The sequence below is a fragment of the Mustela nigripes genome, chromosome 3 (assembly GCF_022355385.1).
Source record: "Mustela nigripes isolate SB6536 chromosome 3, MUSNIG.SB6536, whole genome shotgun sequence".
NCBI lineage: Eukaryota > Metazoa > Chordata > Mammalia > Carnivora > Mustelidae > Mustela > Mustela nigripes.
The window spans coordinates 102,933,870-102,956,406 of NC_081559.1; the positions used below are offsets into that span (position 1 = coordinate 102,933,870).

Consider the following 22,537-nt stretch of genomic DNA (forward strand, 5'->3'; position numbering starts at 1 on the left):
ATGACTCCCATGCTGTTCTCCAGATCCAGCAGGCGCATGCACTCCCCCGTGCCAGCTGCTGGTGTTCTGGGTGCTTTTGCTGCAGCCGCTGGGGAAGCCCAGCTGACTGGGAACCCGAACAGTGTGCAGAGGTTGGGTGGGTCTCAGGGAAGGAGGCAGACAGGCCCCACCTTCAGTTTGTTGGAGCAGGAGCGCGTGTTCACAGGTGTACCCACACACGAGTACAACACGCAACTCACTTCCTAAGGAAGACTGACCTCAGTCACGCAGTAACCTGAGCCAGGGCTGAGGGGAAGTGGAGGTAAGGACGGCCCTGCAGGGGAGGGTCCCTGGGAGGAGGAGAAATGAGGCATGGAAGGTGGGGACTGGGACAGCGGGTTTGCCTACAGAGTCATTTCTGCAGGCTGAGATTTGAGAGTCTCTGAACCTCTCAGGAAGGACGTTTTACCTGGGGGGAGTCAACCAGGATTCCCTGTCTTGAAAGCACTGCCGGCCCTTACTCAGAAGGTCCCCTGTTTCCATGACAAGCGGGTGCTCTTCCTGTCGTTCCCGGCTTCCTGCTCCTGATTTCTCTAACTCTATCCCCGATGTAGTGGAACAGCCCCATGTTGCCTTGCCAAGTCACTTCTCAGGCTTCCCCACCTCAGGGCCTTTGTTTCTCTCTTGGCCCCTGCCTTGAAAGCATCCCTCTTCTCTCCCTCCCTCCTTTGGGTTTGCCAGAATCCTCTTTTTTTTTTTTTTTTTTTTTTTTTTTAGCCCAATTCAAGCTCTACCTCCCTCTGGACATAGCCAGCTGCCTGCTTTTCTCTCTACTGTGATGACTCTTTGCTCTGAAACCCTCTCTTCTTCTGAGGTCTTGGTGTCCTTCTCCATAAACTGGAATGGTACCACGCCATGGATTTGTTGAGAATGTTCTTTGAGATGGCCTTTGTAGACATAGCCTGCATACCGTAGGTACTCAATAAATGCTTCCATCTTTTCCTGCTCTGTGCCAGGTACCAGGACAGACAGAAGACTGTGGACCGCAGCCTTTCAGGGGTCAGGGCACAGAAGGCCGGAAGAGGGGCACCTTACTTCTCCAGGGAGGGGTGGAGTGGGAGGGGAGTTGAGTTTGGAGGAGGAGCAGAGCTGCTGGAGAGCGGCAGGGAAGAGGGAGTGAGGGAAGGCCCTGGGACCGAAGAGGGAGGGTGTGAATGATTGCGGTTGGGGGGGGGGGGGGGGGGGTTGAAGGGGGTAGGGGTGGGAGAAGAGAAGGGAGGAAGGAGGCTTTGTGGCCTTTGTGGCAGAGAGCCTGGACTTCATAGGAGGCAGAGGCCCGGAAGTCTCGCTAAAGGCGCTGAGGGACCACGCCCATCCTGACTGTGCAGGGAGTGAGTCTGGGAGAGGCAGACCCAGAGGGTAAAAGGTGGAGGGAGGCTGCGGACCCCAGGGGAGGCCGCAAGCGGGCAGCCCTGACTCAGGTGTCGTCAGAGACCCTGGGCCTGGCCCTGTAGCCTCATGTCCCCCTTCCTGGCGTAAAAAGTGGATAATTTGGATGTGCTTTTCGGGGTTGTCTTGAGCTTGACCTGGGTAAGGAAGATGGATGGGTCCTTCCTTAGGATGGCCAGCTTTCATTTCCTGTGCATTCCGACTTCCTTGCATTCATGGTTGTAATCGCTTTGTGCACTGAAGGCCTTGTTTGTCTTTGGCTGGGCGGTTTCTCGTTCTTGGACTTTGCTCTTTGGTTGGGGTTCCCACTGTCTTCTCTGCTCCCTCAGTGGAGGAGGTTTCCAGTAGGCAGAGTGTGCAGAAGTTTTGAACACCAGTGACATGGGGGTGGGGCGGGGAGGCTTCCATCCTTGGGCCTAAAGGGTCTGTTTGGCTCACTCATGTGCCCTAATACCCAGGACAGTGTCCGGCACCTGGTTTGTGGTCCATAAATAATGGCTAAATGGATGCTTATCGAATGCCTGAATCTCTGTCCTTCCAAGTCCCGGGTGTGTTGTGGGGGGTCCAGTACACTCCGCACCTCCACCATAGCCTGAATGTCCAGGATTTGGGGACAGGGGCAGGAGCGACCAACCATGGAGGAGATGATCATCTTAGCCCTCCTCGGGGTTGACCTGTCATGTCTTTGGTGCATTCCAGGAGGTCTTGTGCTGTGGCGAGTGTGGCCAGGTGACCTGTGACTGTGTACATGGGGAGTTGGGGTGGGGTGGGGTGGGGTGGGGGTGCTGGAGAGGCGTTGCCTCCGTTCCACATCTGAAATGTGCTGGCCTCTGTCTGAAAATTGCTCACTTTTCTTATCAGTGGGCTTGGCAGCCGTTGGGGAATTTCTGGAGGGAGGGGGTCCTGGAAGGAAACCACCGGCAGAATTCCGTTTCCCTAGAAGCCCAAACACAAAGGGCGGTATGGAGCTGGAGCCGCAGAAGGGCTGTTTTTTCCCTTAAGAACAAGCCAGATCATGTCAGAAAAAGAAAGGCTGTTGTCCTTGAATTTCATGTGTTGCTCTGATCGATGGTCTCAATGGGTATGGGATCATAGCAGTTGGGGGTGGACAGAGCAGAGGGTCTGCATTCATTAGTGGCAGTCCAGTGGCTGTGATCCCCCTGGGGGGCAGTTAGGAGGACCCAGATTGCTCTGAAAAGCCATAGGGCAACCCTGGGATTCGGGTGTTACGTCCTCATGTGCCTAGCAATACTCAGAGAGGTTAGGAGCCTGTGTGAGGTCACACAGCATGTGCTGACGGAGCTGTGATTTGAACCCAGCCAGGTCTCTGGCTCCAAAGCCACGTTAAAGCCTCTGCCTTGAAGAGAGGGACAGCAGGCTATCCACAGTTCTGCCATCCTCAGTCTTGTTCTAGATCATTCCAGAGATCTGAGCTTACCATTTCTCATCGGAGTTCACTGTTTTCACATCCCAGCGTCCTCGGGGGTGCCTTCTCCTGTGTGTGCTGCTGAGTCTGTGAGAGGTCGTCTTCCCCCATGGAGATGGGGTCCTCCTGGTGGGGTTTCAGGGTACCACCCATTCTGCCTTTGGGTAGAGCAGTGAGAACCGGGGGCTCCAGCGGAGGAGAGAAGGCCTCTCTGCTGGGATCTGGGAAGAGGAGCAAACTCAGTACCAAAAGCTGGAAAGAAATCAACAGCCAGAGGACACAGACGGCTTCAGTCACGGGGCTGTGTTTGTCCTTGGCTGTGTCAGAGCTGACCAGGCATGTTGTCTCTGGGCTGCACCAGCACACAGAGCCACAATGCTGTGCTTGCCCCGTGCTGAGGACCCTGCCAGGCACTTGCCCTACCTCCACCCCCCCTCAGTGCCTGCCTCAGAAAGCAGACTGAGGTGGTGGCTCTAGCTAGGGCCTGAGGTCCCCCACAGGCTGAGAAACAGTCCCTGTTTGCCTCCCAGGGAGGCAGAGAAAGCTTTTTACAGAGAAAGCTTAGGACAGAATCCAGTTCACAGGACGAACATCTGTGGAGTGAGTGCCTGCTGAGAACCAAGTCCCCAGACAGAGGAAATGGCCACTTCACCCCCATGGGTGGTGGGAGTTACTATCAGAGAACGGAAAGCAAGTGTTAGGGAGGATACGGAGAAATGGAAACTCTGTGCCCAATGGATGGGAAGGTAAAACGGTATGGCGACTCCTCAAAAAATTAAAAGTAGGACTACCGTAAGATCCAGCAGCTCCACTTCTGGTAGGTGCCCACCGGCATGGGAAGCAGGGGCTCCAGGAGACATTCACACCCTTGTGTTCACAGCAGCGTTATTCCCAGAGCCAGAAGTTGGAAGCAGCCCAAGCGTCCACCAACGGATGAATGGAGAGGCAAAACGTGGTGTAGGCACACAATGGCGTATTATTCATCCTTAAAAAAAGGAAGGAAATTCTGACACCTGCTACGACATGGTTGAACCTTGAGGACATCATGCTACGTGAAATGAGCCAGTTGCCACAACAATGAAAATACTGTGCGCTTGCACTTAGAGGAGGTACTTAGAGTGGTCAAAGTTATGGAAGCAGAAAGGGGAACGGCGGTTGCCAGTGGCCGGGGGAGGGGAAGAGGGGCCAGTGTTTAATGAGAGCAGGTTTCGGTTTTATAGGATGAAGAGAGCTCCGGGGATGGCTGGTGGTTGTGCAGCAACGTGAACGAGCTTCATGCCACTGAACTGTATGCTTAAACACGGTCGGGATGGCGAACTTGAAATTCTGCGTATTTTACCGCAATTAAAGGTGATGATAATAAGCCAACTCAAAGCAAAGGGAGATACAGGAACCCCAGGGGCTCCTACAGGCCAGACCGGCACCAAGAGCTGTGCGTCGTATTCTTGAATCCCCCACCAACCTCCATGGGACAGCTCTCTCCTTGCAGACAAGGAAACTGAGCTTAGAGGTGTGACAAGTCTTGCCTGAAGGCCCCCAGCCGGGGGGGGGGGGGGGGGTAGCAGGCCAGGATATAAAGCAGCTTTCTGTTCGAGGCAATAGCTATGTCATACTGTAGCACTAGGGGCCGGGGGCTGAGAATTTCGGTTGGGGCCCGTCACACTCATCAGACAGCAGAATGGAAGGAGTGGTGTGATTAGTTGTGGAAATGTACGGAGAGATCAGAGAGGCCCAAGACACTGAAGAGGCTTTGTGAAGGATGGGGAAGATTGGATAAAACGGGAGGTCCTGGCTGATCTGCCATGGTCACCCCCACACCTAAGAGAAACTGAGTCTTTCTACACTGGGGGCGGGGATGAACGGGAGCGCAGGTTGGGGATGGGGCTTCCTTAGGAGAAAGGGTGGAGGAAATGATGGGGAAGGAGGTGGTCTCAGAGGGGCAGCCCTCTCCCCATCCTCCTCCCTGAGGCTTAGCACTGCCACACACCCTTTCATTCGAGTCCCCCAGCTGTCCTCACTGGGGAGATGTTATCATGTGCCCTGTCGGGGGAGTCCTTCTCTCCTTCCTCCCCTCTCAGCAAGCACTGCAGCTGGGCTTTGACAATGCTGGTGGGTGGGGAGCACTGAGATTTGCCCACCCAGAGATCCCTGGGCGTGGGGAGGGTTGTCAGATTTTCTAAATAAAAATACAGTATGCCCAGTTAAATTTGCATTTCAGGCCAACAATGAATGATTTGTAGTGTAAGTCTGTCTGTCCTCCTTATTGCATCTATACTTGATGTGACAATGCCTTGTGGCAGCCAGGTGGACACGCTGGGTGTCCCAGGTCAGGGGTCAGGAGGTGTCCCAGGTCAGGACCACAGATATTGGTCCTTGAGTCCAAACGCAGCCTGTCACAGCTCTGCTGAGACGTGTGAGGCAGCCTCAGCTGGGCCTCCACCCAGTGTGAGTGACCAGGCGGACAGCAGGGGGGCCCTAACTGGCAGGTGTGAGAAACACCTGCGGTGCTGCCGACACTGCTCTGTGTGCCAAGCAGAGCCGGCTGTGGGAGACTGGCCCTGTCAACATGTTGGGGTCTGTGTTCCAGATTGGGCATGCTGTTCTCTGTGTGTGCCTTTCCCATCGCCTACCTATATTGCCCAGATCCTCAGGTAGCCCTCTAGCTCCCAAGTTCCCTCTCCTATATCTACCATCCCATGCCTGCCTTACCAGGGCACCCCCAGGTCATGAAAAGCATGCTCTTGTCTTTGAGCCTCCCAATCAATCTTTCTCCAGCTGTTCCCTCAGCCATCCATCCATCCATCCATCCATCCATCCATCCATCTATCAACTCACCCATCAATCCATTTAAACATAGATCCATTCATCCATCCATCCATCCACCCACTCACCCACCCACCCACCCATCCATTCACAACAAATATGTGTTGAGGCTTGCTATGGGCCACTGTAGCAGGCATTTTGATGTATAACACCTCAGCTGCTAGGAGGCATTAAAAAATTTTTAAAATGTGAGTGGCTGACAATAGCCATCAGCTATAATTCTTGGTTAAGTGTAGGTCCTGATCTCGTATGTTTAAGCATCAGGTGATTTTTAGCCTTGCCCTTTACATTCCAGGCACTCCTCTGGGGAATTACCTGGAGGTGACTTCAGACTGTGAGGAAAAGGGGGTAGGAATGCGGAGGAAGCCAGGAGACCCGTGGAACCTCAACAGTCAGGAGCTAAGCTGGTTCTGTCAAGGTGTGGCCTCTACCTTATCCAGGTGCTCACTCAGGAGGACTTACATATCTTAGAGGTCCCAGACCTCTGGTGCCTGGCCCAGCTCCTGCCCATTGCAGGTGCTCAGTGCAGACTTGAAACTGACCATCAGAGAAGACTGAGGTCAGAGAGGGGAGGTATCTTGTCTAATGTCATGCAGCTTGCAACTATCGGTGGGGAGTAGTAGAGACTGTGTAAAGAGTATGGATTTTGTTGTCAGGCTCACCTGGTTTGAGGCCCCATCTGCCTATCAACCTCACTGCCCTATCTGTAGAAAGGAACTCACAGCTCCCTCTCAGACTATGTAGCCATAAATGATGCCGTGATGACGTTATAAAGGGCTGGGCACAGGACCTGGCACCATGCCAGCCTGAGATGCTCAGAGGGAGGGTGGACCTTGGTCTCAGCTGAGAGGCTCTCCACAGCCTCCCCTGCCCCAAACATGTCCGTTCCGAGCTCTGGGCCTCTCCGCCTCCCTGTGGGAGGCGAGGACAGGCAGGAGTGGGACCAGAGGGGCAGAGAGCAGAATTCCGACCTCTGGCCGACCGGCCCTTCCCTTACAACTTCCAGGTCTGGTCTGCACAGCTATCTGGAAGGTAAATTGCTTCCTACAATTTATGGCCCTAAGTGCCAAGACCGGGGTTGTCACCTGCTCAGATTGTGCAAGGGGGCTTTGTGCACACCCTTACCCCTGTGCGGACTTTGATCTCGGTCCCAGGAGGGCACTACCAGAACTGTGGCTGTTGATTGGTTGATCACAGTGCATCTCCACGGAGATGAAAGGGAGGGGAGAACATGCGCTGACAAGTAGTGGGGATTAGCGATAATGAGGAAGACTTAGTATTTAATGACAAGACAGATTTGACTTCATTTCTAGGAGATCTTTTTTTGTGAGTGATGGTGGCAGAAAGATAAATCTAGTTAATTCAATAATTTAGAATAGAAATGAATCATTTTTTTTAAACGTGTTTCCCAAGTAGATGAATTTCTTTTAGAAGACGAAAGCTCATCCTCTAGCTAATTATTGGGCCTCTGCCTTTCCAGAAGAGTCATTCACAGGAACATCTGGTTAGCTCCTAGAGCTGGCTGGGGCTACAGTGACCACAGAGATGGATGATCATGAGGAAAAGAGGATCTCAGTAAGACGTGTAGCAAAAAGTGGTTTTTAAACCCCTAGTAAGTCTTTTATAGTGAGGATACCTAGAGTGAGCAGCAAAGTCAAGGGTTTGAGCATGTTTGGGAATAAGTAAACACCAGGGACTTGGTAGCTGCCAGCGAACAGCTACAAAAAAGGAAGGCTTGGGGAGGGTACCCAGGCTTTGGAGAGGAGTCCAATCTGTGTTACCCTTACCTGGCGCCTTGGGTGAGGACTTGGGGGTCTGACCCTTTTCCTGAGGAGTGGTAAACCATGCCGTTCTAGTGGTTGTGAATTAAAGATCTCCAGTCCTCCCCTGAAGACTTCCCCTGGCCTTAGGTTTTTACCAACTACATGATCCAAAAGTCTAGGAAGAAGTAGGCACCTACTGAACTGTCATTAGTTATTTAGTCCTGAGTGTGAATGAGGTTATGAGACCCACTCCTGAGAATAGGATGAGATCGCAGGGAGTGGGGAGAGAACACATGGGCACAGAAGGGTGAAAACCTGGAATAGAAAGATGACCCAAGGGACGCCTGGGTGGCTCAGTCAGTTGAGTATCTGCCTTTGGCTCAGGTTGTGTTCCTGGGGTCCTGGGGTCGAGTCCCACATTGGGCACCTTGGTTAGTGGGGGGCCTACTTTTCCCTCTGCCTGCTGCTCCTCCTGTTTGTGCTCTTTTTCTCTCTCTCTGACAAATGAATAAATAAAATCTTTAAAAAAAAAAAAAAAGAAAGATGACCCAAGTGCTGAAGGTGAACTCTATCTAGTGTTATTATTTTTTAAAAAGATTTATTTATTTATTTGAGAGAGAGAAAGAGAAAGCAGGGACGTGACTGGGGGTAGGGGCAGAGGGAGAGAGAGAATCTCAAGAATGCTCCCCATTGAGTGCCAAGCCTGACGTGGGGCTCAATCCCATGACCCTGAGATCATGACCTGAGCTGAAATCAAGAGTGAGACACTTAACTGACTGAGCCACCGGGATGCCCCTAGTTTTGCTATTTACACTAGATTCATTAACACTGAGTAGGCAATAATGGGTTTGTTTTTCCATCTATAGATGGGTAGCACCCTTTCTTTTCCAGTCCAGGTGGACCCCAAGCACCAAATGCCCACGGGGATGTGGGAGCTTGTCAGACTCTGTCTTGCAGTACCATCAGTTTAGGTAACACTGCAGCCTCCCAGGAACACGTCTCTGATTCGAGTCCATGTCCCAGGAAATTGGTCAGCTCTCTGCTCCACACACTTCCTTGTTCCTGCATGGCTTTTGAGCCCTATCTTCCTGGGGACAAAGCACGGTGTGTGTGTGTGTGTGTGTGTGTGTGTGTGTGTGTGTGTGTGTGTCTGGCTTGCAACTTGCCCCTGCTTCCTTTGAGAGTTTGGCAGGAGAAAACCCTGGTTTTAGTCATCAGCTCTCTTGCTCACCCCCTCCTGCAGTCTCCCCACATCTCCTGTTATTGGAAGGCAGATTACCCTTCTAGCCTCTGCTCCTGTGGACCCCACTTCGGCTTGGACTCCTGCAGCAGCCTCCTGACCTCCATTCCCACATCTGCCCCTTGAAGCCCATTTGTCACACAATAGCCAGAGCCGTTGTTTCAAAACCTGGATCAAACACGTCACCCTCCTGGCTTGAACCTCCTCAGTCACTCCCCATCACACCTGGAGTAAATTCCAATCTCCTAATCATCACCTAGAATCCCCCACCCCGGCTGGCTCCCACCTTCCTCTTTGTCCTTGTGTGGCCTCATCCCCCCCCCCCTTACTGCATTCCACCAGGGTCTCTCGGCTCATCTTAAGAGGACCAAGCCTTCTTCTGCTGTAGGAGTTTGCACATGCTTCTTCCTCTGCCCGAGATACTCCCCTCTCCTTCTCCTCTCCCTCAGCCTTTTTCAAGATGGAGTCCCTTTCCCCCCTCAGGGCATAGCTTAACAGTCACCTCCTAACAGAGACCTTTTTTCACTACACAGTCCCAAGCAATTTGTAAGGACACCATTCTTATTTGTCTACTGGTTTGTCATCTACTGGTTTATTATTCTCTTCTCTGAGCTGTTCAGCACTGCGTCCCCAGCTTAGCACACCTGAGGTCAGTCAGAGCAGGCAAGGCTATGCGGCAATAACAGACAACTTGCAAGTCTTAGTGCCTTCAAACCACAGAAGTTGTTTCTCAGTCATGCTAAATGTCCACCATGGGTTGGCAGGGGGAGCGCTGTGCACTGGGGGGTCCCAGCTACCACCCAAACATTCCCAGTGGCCATACCATAGAGACAAGGGCTACGGAGGGTCTCACGTTGGCAAATAAGTTCTCCACCCCCCAGCCCCAACCCCCAAATGATTTATGTGTCCCTTCCACTCACAAGTCATTGTTTGGAGCCAATCACACAGCCTCATCCCACACAGGGAGCTAGAAAGTTCCATCCTATCCAGTGCCCAGGAGACAGAAGTGCAAATATTAAACAGCCCTAAAGACTCACACAATACTCAGTAAATACTTTTGAAGGAGGGAGTGTCTAGAATGTTCTTTCCACAGCTGCCAAGGGTTAGAGGAACCTTGCAGGACCTGCTGGGGATCTTGTATTCCTATTTCTCAGGCCGTTGGTTCTGCTGGGAGGCAGAGTTCCCTCAAGAGCTGAGAGCCCAGTAGACAAGAGCATCCTGAGGACTGACAGGAGCAATCCTAGAGGCAGCCACAGCCGGGGTCTGCCAATGCTCTTTCTCTGGTAGGACGTGTTCCTGTGCTGGGAGACAGCCTCTCCAAAAGATTCCTGCCATTGTCCTCTGAACCTACCATACTCAGCTAGCGCCTGGCATCCCCAAGAGTTGAGCAGATGCTCCTACTGAGGCTGAGGCAGGTAGACAGGTGGTTAGGGGTTGAGAGACCGTCCATCCTGCATCACACCCCTTTACTAATCCAAAAGAATGGCAGTTATACATCCCAGGAAAGGTGAGAAAATCTCCCGTGATTGCTGTCAGTGTAGGAATGGGAAAATCCTGATTTGTCCATGACCCTGAACAACTCATTTCACTCGGGCAGGATGCTGCAGGCAGCTCTCTTATTTAAACTTCCACTGGATAAAATGGCATCACGACAGCAGCTCCTTTCCACCATGCAGCAAACATCTTTGGCGGCACGATGGTGGTGTCCCACGCTCCCCGATATCATGGGCCTTGGGAGGAAATGTTTTCCCTGGGTTGAGTATACTTCGTGGCCTCTGGTGGCAATCGCTCTTTAAGCTAACATTTTTGGCCACTCTCCAAGATCGTAGCACTCCCCAGTTCCTAGTAGACGTACTGTTCCTGTTGGCAGCTGGGGATACTGAGGCCCACAGAGGTTAAGTAACTTCCTAAAACAACTGCTAGTTCTATGGCAGAGTCCTCCTTTGACCCTCGGCTTCCTGATTCCAAACCTGTGCACTTAAATCATTACTCCGTAAGAAGAGGTTTGCGTCTGATTCTTCTTCTAGGCTCTAATAAATACTGGAGAACTTCCGTTTTAAGACACCTCTTCCCTTTCTCCCTTACAGTACCTAGCAGTGTTTCTGCCATATACAATAAGTCTTTAATATGTATGAGAAAGATAAAACAGAAAGTTTAAGGTGGTCTAACACTAGGATACTTTCCCAGTCACACGTTCTTTTGTTAAGCCTCCTGTTGAAAACTAAGGTAAAGGTCTGTGCTTTTTGGTACAGCTCTTGGTGGAGGGCCTAGGTCTGCTAATTGCTTTTACATAGCAATTTAATCAAGGCACAAAGCCTCTCATTAAAACACACACGCATCTTAACGTGTAATTTTTAACAAGGAGAGAATTAGCTAGCTGCTGTGGATATGAACTTGAACAAGAGAGTTTCCATCCCTAGAGATTATAGAGGCGGGCCTTTAGACAATTATGATACAGTGTGACAGGCCATGTGGTTTGTGTAAGGGTCAGTGGGGCCACAAATTCTGCTGAAGGGGGTTGGAGAGGATTCAGCTCTAAGGAGGGGCGGGGAGTTAGGAAAATCAACCCAAGGTGAAACCCTATTTGGATAGAAAATGACAAGTTCCCTGGATTTGGAGGACAATGACGGGGTGGGGGGGGGGCAGGTTGTGGGAGAAAAACCTGTCCGTGAGCTTGCCTACTGCACTTCCTGCCTCAAGGAACCTGGGGTTAGGATTCTCCCCCGCGTATGTGATCTGGGTCAGTATCTATTGCTAGGCACTGGTCAAGTAACTCCGTTACTGCTAATGGGATGTCATGTAGCCAGGCCAGTCGTGGCGGCAGGCGGAAGTCCCGCTGCCTCAGGTGCCCCCGGCGGGCGTCCGACAGCCTCCTGGATCCGGAGACACGCCCGCGCCGCATCGTAATTTTGGTTTTTCTATATCGGTCTGCTGTTCCCTTTTGCTTTCCACTAGTCTGACCTCGCTCTGACCCAAATCCACGACTGGAGCGCTGTCCATCCGCCCACGCCCAGAGTCCCCAGCCCAACTCTACTGCTCCACTGCAGCAGCGGTCACGCGCAGCAAGTCCGGCCGCGGGAAGGAGGAGGAAGGGGAGGTGGGCGGGGCAGGCGTGCAGAGCCCGCCCCTCCCGCCCGCGGCGGCTTCTCACTGGCAGAGCCTTCGCCCCAGTCTCCCAGTCCCACTTCGGACTGGCTAATAGGCTCTCAGTAGGCGTGGCCCCCAGGGGGAGGGCGGGAGCGGAAGGAAAGCGCGCTCTCTCGGGAGGCGGGGTTGCCTAGGCGACGCCGGGGGCGCGCTCCGGGGTGGGGAAGCGAACCAGGGCTGCTCAATGACAAATCGGCAGGGGACTGCTGGGGTCCGGTCCCGGGAGGAGGCGAAGGAGAGGGCGGGGCAGGTTTAAGAGCCACGGGACCGGAGCGGACGGCGGAGGCTGCGCGGGACGGGTCCCAGGTAAGGGTGCCCGCGCCTCAACAGGCCCGCTCCGGGAGGAGTGGAGCGCGGGCTGGGGAGGTGGGGTGCACCGCCCGGCCCTCCGTGGACGCCTGGCCCAGCGCTAAGCGTGCAGGCTGTGGACGGCGGCGGAGGGTGACGCGGGGTTGCCGGCCGCTTTCGGTCCCGCAGGTCCCCTGGAGAAAGCCTCGGAGAGCGGCCCCGGGGCTGAGGAAATGGGGGCGGCGCCCCAGCCTCTCCCTTTTCGCCGCTCCTTCCCTTTTCCCACAAATGGCCTCTGCTTCCACTTCCTGCACTTTCGGGCCTCCAGCCCGAGGATAGTCCACTTCCTCAGTTCCTTAGCTGCCGCTGTGGGCAGGGTGAGAGCTATAATCGTGTTGCAAAAACTTATTAGTACCTTAAGAACTTGGACTGAACCGGGGCCGTGTTCCAAAAGTTGTTTGGTCTGTTTGTTTTTGGTCCTGTCTTGCAAGTGAGCCTTAAGTTGTTTCTTTGCTCCCCCTCCATTCCCCACCCTTTAGTTCCTTTCTGATAGAGGCTGACACCCGATGTAGCTTCTAATAGGAAGCACCACGGACTTGAACTGTTTGGCTGGACCAGGCTCCCCACCCCTCTTTTCTTGCCCTCGTGTATAAGGTTATCCTGGTCGTGGTTGGTTCGGAACTGCTAGTGGCAGAGATAGGTGTGCCCAGACTGCTTGTTTGAGCTGTGTCCTTTCTGGGCTAATTTACAGATGGATATTGGAAAGGTTGGAGCTCTGATATTTTTATCAGGTGAGTCTTTGGGGGAGAAGTTCTTGGGGCTGGGGGACTCCTTTGGAATTGCCCCTGGAAGAGACTTGGCTGATTCTTCATTTATTTTCCCTGCAAGGTGGTTTCAACCTTTGTAGATCAGGAAACTTTCTGCTTTGACCTAGCTTTCTAACTTCATTTCTTTGTAAGTTTTGGGGATGGATGGTGGGCACTGATTGTCAAAGACTGCAGCGTATCTTTCATTAGGTGTGTAAATGACCCACGCGCTACAGCTGAGCAGCGAGGTTCTTGGATGTCAAAGCCCAAAACAGGTGAAGGCAATGTTCTTTAAATCTGGAGCAATAGAATTAGAACATGGAAGTCCTCAGAAATAGAGTGACTGTGGAAGCGGCATGGAATATTGGGAAGAAAAGGAGGTCGGGTTGTGAAGACCTAGGTTTGATCCTGGTTTTGAAACTTTATTAAGGGTGGGATCTTGAGCGTGACTTTTTACCTGTCTTAGCTATTTTCACCTGTCTTAGCTATCTTAGTCTACAGCAGTGAGAAGGTGGCAATAGTTGTCCCTGCCTGTTAGGATTACATGAAATTAGGAATGTTGAAGGTGTTCTTTGTGGTAGTGGGGGTGGAGGTAGGGGTAGGAATAAAGCCAGGGATACACATTCCTTGTGCGCGGTTTTACTCCTGTCCACTCGTCTGCTTTCTTCTGGCTATATCTGGGTCTTTCCTTCCTTTTCTTTTCATGGTATTTCCCATTGGAAACAATGGAGATCTGAGATCTCACTCAGCAAGATTTCCCTTGCGGTAGAAACTTTCCCAGGACTTTGTGAACATGGGACCAAGACACATAGGTAGGAAGACAAGAATTTGAATGTCAGATGGGATCTAGATGGGTGTTGGTGGAAAGTGGAAGTAGAAAAGTTCTGAATTCTTGGCTTAATTCTTAAAGGTAATCTTGCCTTGGCTGGAGATGGCTCGAGCCTCTGGAAACTTGTAAGCCAGAGAGTTGAGGTAATCCGTTGTGCCACATTCACCCAATCCCACAATGCCTGTTGGCATTCAGTTACTAAATTCCTCTTCACTCATGGAATTTATGGAAGTTAGAAACATTGGTGGAGATGTTTTCTGAGAGCTAAATTTGTAGACAGTGTAAGAAGAGCGTTGGAAGAGATCTTGGTGAACTCTTCTAATGTTCCCAGTGTAACTTGTCTCGAGATGATAGGCAAGAGTCCCACTTTTCATTGGCTCCAATCAGTTCCAAACACACAGCCCCTGCTGTTAGATATGGAAGATACTTGAGATTTTTTTTTTTTTTCAAGTGACTATGTGTTGTTGAGAAGCTTGGATCAGAGAGACCAGAGTACCAGAGAAAATGGAACTCTTTCCTAATCACGGGGGAGGTGGGTAAGGAAGAGAAGGGAAATGAATATTTTATTGAGCATCTGCTATCTATTGGCACAGACCCACCGATCTAGCTAATACCAGATACATATCTGGCCTGGAGATTTGGTCACCAAATCTTGTTTGGCTCCTCAGTTCTTTTGATTACTTAGGAATACAAACATGGGCGTATATGTCTACACATTCTTACAGATATCAAAAAGGAGAGGGGCCAGTGGGCAAGAGGGTGTATGAGCTTTTGGATGGGTGAGAGTGGGAAGAAGGATGAAAAGAATGTGGAAGTGGGAAGTCAAAGAGGGAAGGCATTTCAAGTTTGTGTTACTCTTAAAAAAAGGAACTGCTTATAATTTGTGTTAGTGTTCTCTGTGATGGGTGTCAGTGAATCTTTGGGGAGTTTATGCTATTTAAAAAAAAAAAACCTGAAATCTAAATGCAGGAAATAGTGCTGTTAACCAATAATTGCTAATATATTGTGATTGCTTTTGCATACTAATTGCTAATTGCTAATATATTGTGATTGCTTTTGTATACTTGAGGCCCACCAGATTGGGAATTGACATAAAACAATTTCAAATGAGGTCTGATCCAAATGAAAACATGTCAAACTACGTAATTTTACTTAGTATATGGCACGAGTTGAAGGAAATATATAAAAAGTTTGGTCCGTGTAGTTGGCCACATCTGTAGTCTGTCTTGAATGAATTTTCTACTGCATACTTTATTAGCTCACATGTAATAGCTTCAAGCAACAGACATGTATCATCTCCTACAGTTTCAGAAGTTCAGGAATCTGGAAACAGCTTGGCAGGTGCTTCTGGCTTAGAGTCTCTTCTGAGGTTGTTGTTATCTGAAGGCTAGACCGGGGTTGGAGAATCTGCTTCCAGATTCTGGCTTACTCACATGGCTGCTGGTGGGAATCTTCAGTACCCCATGGTGTGGGCCACTCCGTAGGACCCTTCACAACATGGTCACCGAGTTTCTCCCCAGAACAAGTGATCTGAGAGAGGGAGAGATAGAAAGCAGACCATCAAGATGGAAAGTATGATATTTTTGTATCTAATCTTGGAGGTGACATACCATCCCTTCTACTGGGACATAGACCAGACATGGCACAATGTGGGAGGGACTGCATGAGGGGAGCTTGAGGACCCTTGACATTGTCTGAGGCCACCAGATTTCCTTTCGAAGGTTTAGACAGACATTACTGAGAAAAATCTTTGTTTCACATGCATACTAAAGTATGTACTCCAGGAGAATAAAATGCAGCTGGAGTTTTTACCATTTTAGAAACTTTTAATATTAGACTTTTAACTTTATGTTCTTTCTTCTAGTTCTTCTTTGTCATATGCTCGAATTAATTAGCCAAATATGCAGTAGCTTTGGAAATTAGAAATTTAAATCTTGCTGATCCCTAAAGCAAATGGAACAGCTGAGTTTTTTTTAAACCCTAAAACAAATTGGTAAAAAAAATTATTGCCAAATGAGCTCCTTGATGAACAGCTTAAAATTAGTCATTAATCATCTGTGTATTTTTAAAAATAAAACTCATTGGCAAAGTAGCTACAAAAAAAAAATCTTGGAGAACCTTGCTCACCTCCCCCCCACCAATTATTTTAAATCTTTGGACAATATTTATTTGGCCAGCACTTTTTCATTTCTCTTTTGAAAACCTAATACTTTTTAATTATCCACCTGGCTGCAAGGACTTTATTCTTTTAGCTTCTAGATGAAATCTCCCTGAAGGTGGAGAGAGGAGGCATCCTGAGCCTGAAGCCTGATTAATTGACCTCTGAGTTCCCTTCCATCTCTGAAACTTCTGTGATTGTAGTATTTTCATTTAACAAATATCCTTGGAATGATGCATATTTAGAATGAGAGCGTTCATAAATCATATTAAAATGTAACTTCAGAAAGCGAAGGCTGGTGAGAATGGCTTTTGTTCATCCCAGCCCAGTTGAAGTTTGCTCGAGTCATTGTGGGGCAGACTGGACACTCAGCACAGCTTGTGTTTCCTTTCCTCCCATTTCTGGCTTTTGTCACATTTGCTGCCCTCATTTGTGAGCTAGTATTTTTCTTTTCTTTCATCCTGCCTCCCTATCGTCCCTCTCCTTCCTCCCACCCCACTCTGCCAGTAAAACAGGAAAGGATCCGTGTGGGTGGTCATAGAGTGTGGATTGGCTGGTCCTCTTCTTAGTAGTGGATTTAGTTAAGGTGGTATCTCTACTCATACTTGCGTGTTAAGCCTTTTTACAATCTAAAATTATATGTGCTCATTCATTAATTTCTGCCATTTTTTTTTCACGTCTAAAGGGTTTCTGTACCCAGTTCCAAGGTGGGGTGTATGTGTGTGGTTTTTCCAGCCCCACCACACAATCCTCTGCTGACACGAGCTGGGTCTCTACATTTCAACTCAATTCTGACACTACCTGGTCACAGCATCGGAGTCCACAGATTAAGGACTCAGTCCCACAAGACCACACTCCACTTTCAGATGCCAGTTGCAAGCCCCAATTGTTACCTTTGCTTTTTGACTGACTCATTATAAATCAGAGGTTTTCCTAACCCCCTGCTTGGGTTTGATTAATGTTCTAGAGCGCCTCTCAGAACTCGGGAAACCCATTTATTCACTCGATTACTGCTTTATTATGAGGGATCTTAAAGGATATGAACAGCCAGATGAAGAGATACATAGGGTCAGGTCTTGAACAAAGGAGTTGGTGGCCCACCATGGTGGCATATGGAAGTATTCTGTCTGGTTCCCCTACCTGGAAGCTCTCAAACATCCTTTTGGGTTTTTATGGGGGCTTCATTACCTAGACCTGATTGGTGAAATCGTTGCCATTGGGGATTGATTCACCCTTCAGTCCTTCTCCCTTCCCCAGAGGTCAGGGGGTAGGACTGGAAGTTCTAAACCCCTCTTCTTAGTAGTGGATTTAGTTAAGGTGGTATCTCTACTCATACTTGCATGTTAAGCCTTTTTACAATCTAAAATTATATGTGCTCATTCATTAATTTCTGCCATTTTTTTTTCACGTCTAAAGGTTGGTTCAAGGTTGGTTCCTCTGGCAGCCAGCCCCTGTCCTAGGTGGTCTAAACGTCCCCTCATTAGCAGGAACCCAGTTGTGGTAGAAAGGACTTGTTATGAATAATAACCCCCTCCTTTCATCTTTAAGGCTCTGAAGCTTTTCAGGAGCTGAGGACAAGAGACTGCATATAATAACAAAAGGTGCTCCCTTTGGGTTTGGGACACCCATGTGGGGAGGGGTGGCTGTCAGGCAGAGGGAAAGGAGACTGGAGGTCAGGAGAAGGCTCTGGGTTGCGTTTGAAAGGTTTGGGAGCTGCTTGTAGAGCCACCAGAGCGGCTGAGGCCACTAAAGGGGGGTGTAGGAATGGGAAAGGTGTAAGACGGAGCTCCGAGGGGTCTGACACTTAGATGCCAGGGGGAGGAGGAAGGGCTGGCCAGCGATGCTGGATGCTGCCAGAGAAGCTGCAAGGCCCATGGGGGAGTGCGGTGCTCTCAAGGCCGGGCCAGACCCTCTCCGGAGGGAGATGCCAAAGAGAGGGGTTTGAACTGGCCTCCTATGGGCTTTCCCCTTTCCAAACAGTGTTCACTCATGGTTATTACAAGCTCCTTTGTAAAAGAGGGGGAGTGAATGGGCGAGGAGAAAGAGAACAGTTTTTACTGGAGTTTGCAATGTGGAGTTTATTGGCAATCCTGACCAGCCCAGTTTCAGGGAAGTTTTGTTGGTGGAGGGAGCCACACTAGAAGGGATTTTGTGAGTAAAGGAAACCCAGCGCCTTGTTATGCAGAGTGGGGTCCTTGCCCACCCCCCCACCCCCAGTCATCTAGGAGTTGGTTAGTTGGTTGGCAGTGCTGACCACCTTTGGGCTCTACCCCAAAGGTAGAGCCCAACCTACTGTAGCCCAAGACCTACTGAATCAGAATACACACTTGAAGGAGCTTCCCAGGTAATTCAAGTTTGAGAAGCCTTGGTATAGATAACTAGGGCTGGGGGAGACTGTGTCACTAGCTAGAGGGCCTATGGCCATCAGAGGGGGGGATGTGTCTTTAGGATGGAGATTAAGTAGAAAGTGTCTGTGCTGGGGAGGGGGAGATGATCCCCTACTGAGGTAAAGACTGACTCATGATGCAGGAAAAGGGGATAATGGCAGGAATGACGCTCCTGGGCATAGAGGTAGGGCAGATTGAGTCTCTTAGAGCCCGTGTGGCGTGCTTGGTTGTTGCTAAGAGCAGTACTGCGCTATCCCTGTAGCAGGAGATGGAAGGACATAGATCCGCATGCTGGGAGGTTTGTAGAGTTTGTCCCTGATGACTTGTGTTTGGGAAAAATGAGGCAGGGTTATCTGTCCAGAGTGAGCTTGGGAGGGCATGGGGGGAAATCACTGTAAGATTTCTAGGCAGTGGAGAGTGAATTGCCCATTCCTGGTTTAGGGTCATAAATGTGTTTCATATGAAGCTTCAGGAGGCCAGCTGCAAGACTCTTTCCCTCTCCAGCAACGCTCCTTGGCTTGCCAGGTACTGGGGCTGGCAGGCAGTGAGAGGGGCGAATGCAGGTTTGTCAGCAAGAGGGCTTTCATATTGTGAGACCTAAGCTTCTGAGGACGGGGTGGGGCCCGGAGAGAAAGTGCTAGAGGGCCTCTCCTAGAGGTCTGTGCTCGCATGTGACCAGCAGGCAGGGAACTGTGGCAGTGGTAGGGTATTTAAGCAAGAGAGCTAAAAGGAAGGAGGCCGAGGCTGGAGGAGACAGCGTTTCTGATGGCGATGCTCAGGGCCTGAACACAACCGTGTTACAGAAAGAAGGAATTGGTTTTCAGAGAAGAGGCCAAGGACTTGGGAGAGGTGGAGCCCTGTGATGGGTCATCCCTATGAACGTAGGAGTCCCTGAGGAGGATGACAGGAGATGGAGTAGAAAGGAAGTCTGTGAACCGGAAGCAAATACCAGCAATAGATGAGGGAGGTGACGAGGTCCAGAGATACCCGAGGGCAGCAGGGTGGTGGTGGTGGCAGCGGGGGAGTGGATTGCCCATGCCTTGAAGCTGCAGGCTTTTTGCAAGAAGAAGGAGAATATTTTTCTGAAGGAAGTCTTCTGTTAGAAGTGATAGTGGGAGGGAGGAAGGACACTTTCTTCCTGGCCCTGAGGCACGTGGTGAGAGAGGAAGATAGTATCTGCTTAAGATAGGTGTCCCAGGGCACACCCAAGTCTCCAGGAAGCTAAAAGACAGAAGAGCGTTCTTGGAAGAGGTGAGGGTCTTAAAGAATTGGCTGGTGCTTGCCGGGGTGGGTGGGTTGGAAGGTGGAATGAGTCATTTCAGAGGATGGCGACAGTCCTGTTGGGAAGGGAGTTCTAGTAATGAGGGAAGGAGGGTGACATCTGCACTTCTGGTGGGGACTGGATGTTCTGTATGCTGCCCCCAGAGAGAAGGTGGACCCTTTTCTGGCACTGTAGCTCCCTAGTCACAGCTGGCTAGATGGCAGCTTCCTTAGGTTCCCTATCCCTTCATACACAGCCTAGCAGCAAAGAGAATGAAGGACTGTTAGAGAAATTTCCAGAGCTACGGGAGGAGATTTGGGGTAGGTCTGGAGATGCCCACTAGCAATGCCTCTGAGGGTGAGTGATACTGTCTTTTGGGTGATGGAGAAGAAAGCAAGCTCTGAAGGGCCTCTGGTGATAACACTCCTTGTTTCTATATCGAAAATGCTGCCGAGGCCCCAAAGCCTTTTGTACGAATTTTCCCATTTGTTCCTTCCCAGTTACCCTGAAAGATAGATGGGGTGACTGTGGAGGCCGAGTGTAGTGAAGTCATACAGTGAGTGAGGGGCTGAACAAGGTCTAGAAGCCAGACCTCTTCCTTCGCAGTGTGGTCTGGACTGGTGTCATCTGTGCTCTCCGAGGACTGAGTCTCAGGAAAAGAATCCCCCGGGCCTATTCTAAGGACTGGCAACTCATCCTGCCTTCAAGTTGTTTGGCTACTTGACCAATTTCTTTCTCAGGACTTTCTAGAATATCAGAATGATGTCCAAAAACCAGGTAAGAGATTACTCTGAGCCAGGTATTACGATAGGTGGTTTCTTATTTAGTGTCCATAATAACCTGAAGGTACATGTGCCCTGTGCATAGACACCGAGCTGAGGAAAGCGACTTCACTGAGGGAACTAAGGGCATTAGCTGCCTGGTGGCAGACTCTGGTCTTCAAACCGAATGTTTCTCCTCCTGTCTCACACTGTAGTTGGTACAGAACTACTGAAAAATATTGTGGTAAAATATACATAGCATAAGATTGGTCATTTTAGCATCTTTTTAAAAAGTCAGCTCTACACCCAATGTGGGGCTTGAACTCATGACCCTGAGATCAAGATTTGTCCCATGTCTCTCTGTCTTTTTAGTGATTTTTAAGCGTGAATTAAGTACATTCACGGCATTGGGCAATCACCCACCTCCATCTATCTCCAAAACATTGTCAATCATCCCCATTTTGCAGCTCTGTGCTCCTTAACCACAAACTCCCATCCTCTCCTCCCTGGCCCCTGGCAATTACTAGTCAACTTTCCATCTCTATGAATCGACTTTTCTGTGAAATCGTGTAGTCTTTGTCCTTTTGTGTCTGGCTTATTGCACTTAGCCTCATGTCCTCAAGGTTCATCCGTGTTGGAGCTTCTGTTAGAATTTCATTCCCTTTTCAGACTGGATAATATTCCATTTTATGGATAGACCACGTTTTGTTTTCCATTCATTCTTCAGTGGACACTTGGGTTGCTTTCACTTTCGACCGATGTGAACAGTGCTGCCATGAACATGAGTGGACCCATCTTTTCAAATCTCTGTTTTCGGTTCTTTAGGCTGAATGGGAACTGCTTTTTGTGGTTTCTTTCCTCCTAGAACTTGTCCCTTAGTTGCCTATGTCTTTCTCTCTGTCTCTCTGTCTCTCTCTCTCTTTTTTTTTTTAAAAGATTTTATTTATTTGTCAGAGAGAGAGAGGGAGAGAGAGTGAGCACAGGCAGACAGAATGGCAGGCAGAGAGAGAGGGAGTAGCAGGCTCCCCGCTGAGCAAGGAGCCCAGTGTGGGACTTGATCCCAGGACACTGGGATCATGACCTAAGCCAAAGGCAGCTGTTTAACCAACTGAGCCACCCAGGCGTCCCTGTCTTTCTCTCTTTAACGAACTTTCTGCTCCACAGTTCTGTGTCATTGCTAAAAATTTCACTATTTCACAACATGTTTGAAGGTCTTCCCTGCCCCACCCCAGTCCACTAATGAGCAGCTCTGTGTCATGGCTCCTAAGCTAGACTGCTGGAGTTCTAGGCCTTCCCAAGACTAGTTAAGTGACCTTACAAGTTCTCCAAGCTCTGTTTGAGTGCTACGATATACTAGTAGATGCCGTAGAAGTGAAAATAATAGTAGTACATTTCTAAACTGGACTGTGTTTGGATGAGTAATTTAGAACAGGGCCATGTGTGCTAGTTCCAGATTTGACCTGCAGCTACTGAGAGAGAAAGTAGTTCTATTTTGTTTTTAAAGATTTATTTATTTATTTTTGAGGGAGCGCGAACACAGGGGTTGGGGGCAGAGGGAGCAGCAGACTCCCTACAGAACTCAGTCCCAGGACCTTGGGATCATGACCTGAGCCGAAGGCAGGCACTTAACCTAATGAGCCATCCAGGCACCCAAGACAAAGTGGATCTTTGAGGCTGCCTCTGCAGGTGGAAGGAACTGAAGTCTGTATACATTGGTAGACCTCTCCAAGACCAGTGAAATCCTGGATTCCACTGGGGGTGAGCATATGGTGGAAGAGGACTTTATTTCCAAAATACCGTATACTTAAAAAAAAAAAAAAAAGCTAGAGCTTGCAAATTACCTCCCACTGTAGTTCAGTTGCTTTGTAGTTCAGGAAAGTCATCATAGAAATAAATTAACTTTTTAAAGTTTACCAGTTACCAGATATCCTCTTGAGACCAGACCTCTCAACCCAGATGGAGAACTCGGTTATTTTTGCCAAGTACTGAGTATCTCCTAAGTACCAGGCATGCTGAGCACACAAAGACGAATGGGCAGCCCTCAGTATGGTGGGAGAAATAGACCTCATCTAAGAGGAAATTATTGGTTTATCTCAGTAGGCTTATCGGCAGGCAGGGGGTCCACTTATGGGAGGGTCAGCCATGCTCCGGGAGATTTAGGAAAGTGGCAGAGGAAGTATTTAGACGAAGTATTAAATTACAGGTGATCCTCCATCAGGA

At 49.8% G+C, this 22,537-nt stretch overlaps 1 protein-coding gene across 1 annotated transcript in view; it reads left to right on the plus strand.

Annotated features, from left to right (window-relative positions):
* Positions 1–11,940: 11,940 nt before the first annotated feature.
* RALB (RAS like proto-oncogene B) overlaps positions 11,941–22,537 on the plus strand; it is a 43,570-nt gene continuing 32,973 nt past the window's right edge. The window contains exon 1 of the mRNA XM_059394470.1: positions 11,941–12,133. The gene's annotated coding sequence lies outside the window, so the exon portion shown is untranslated. The remainder of the gene's footprint in view (positions 12,134–22,537) is intronic.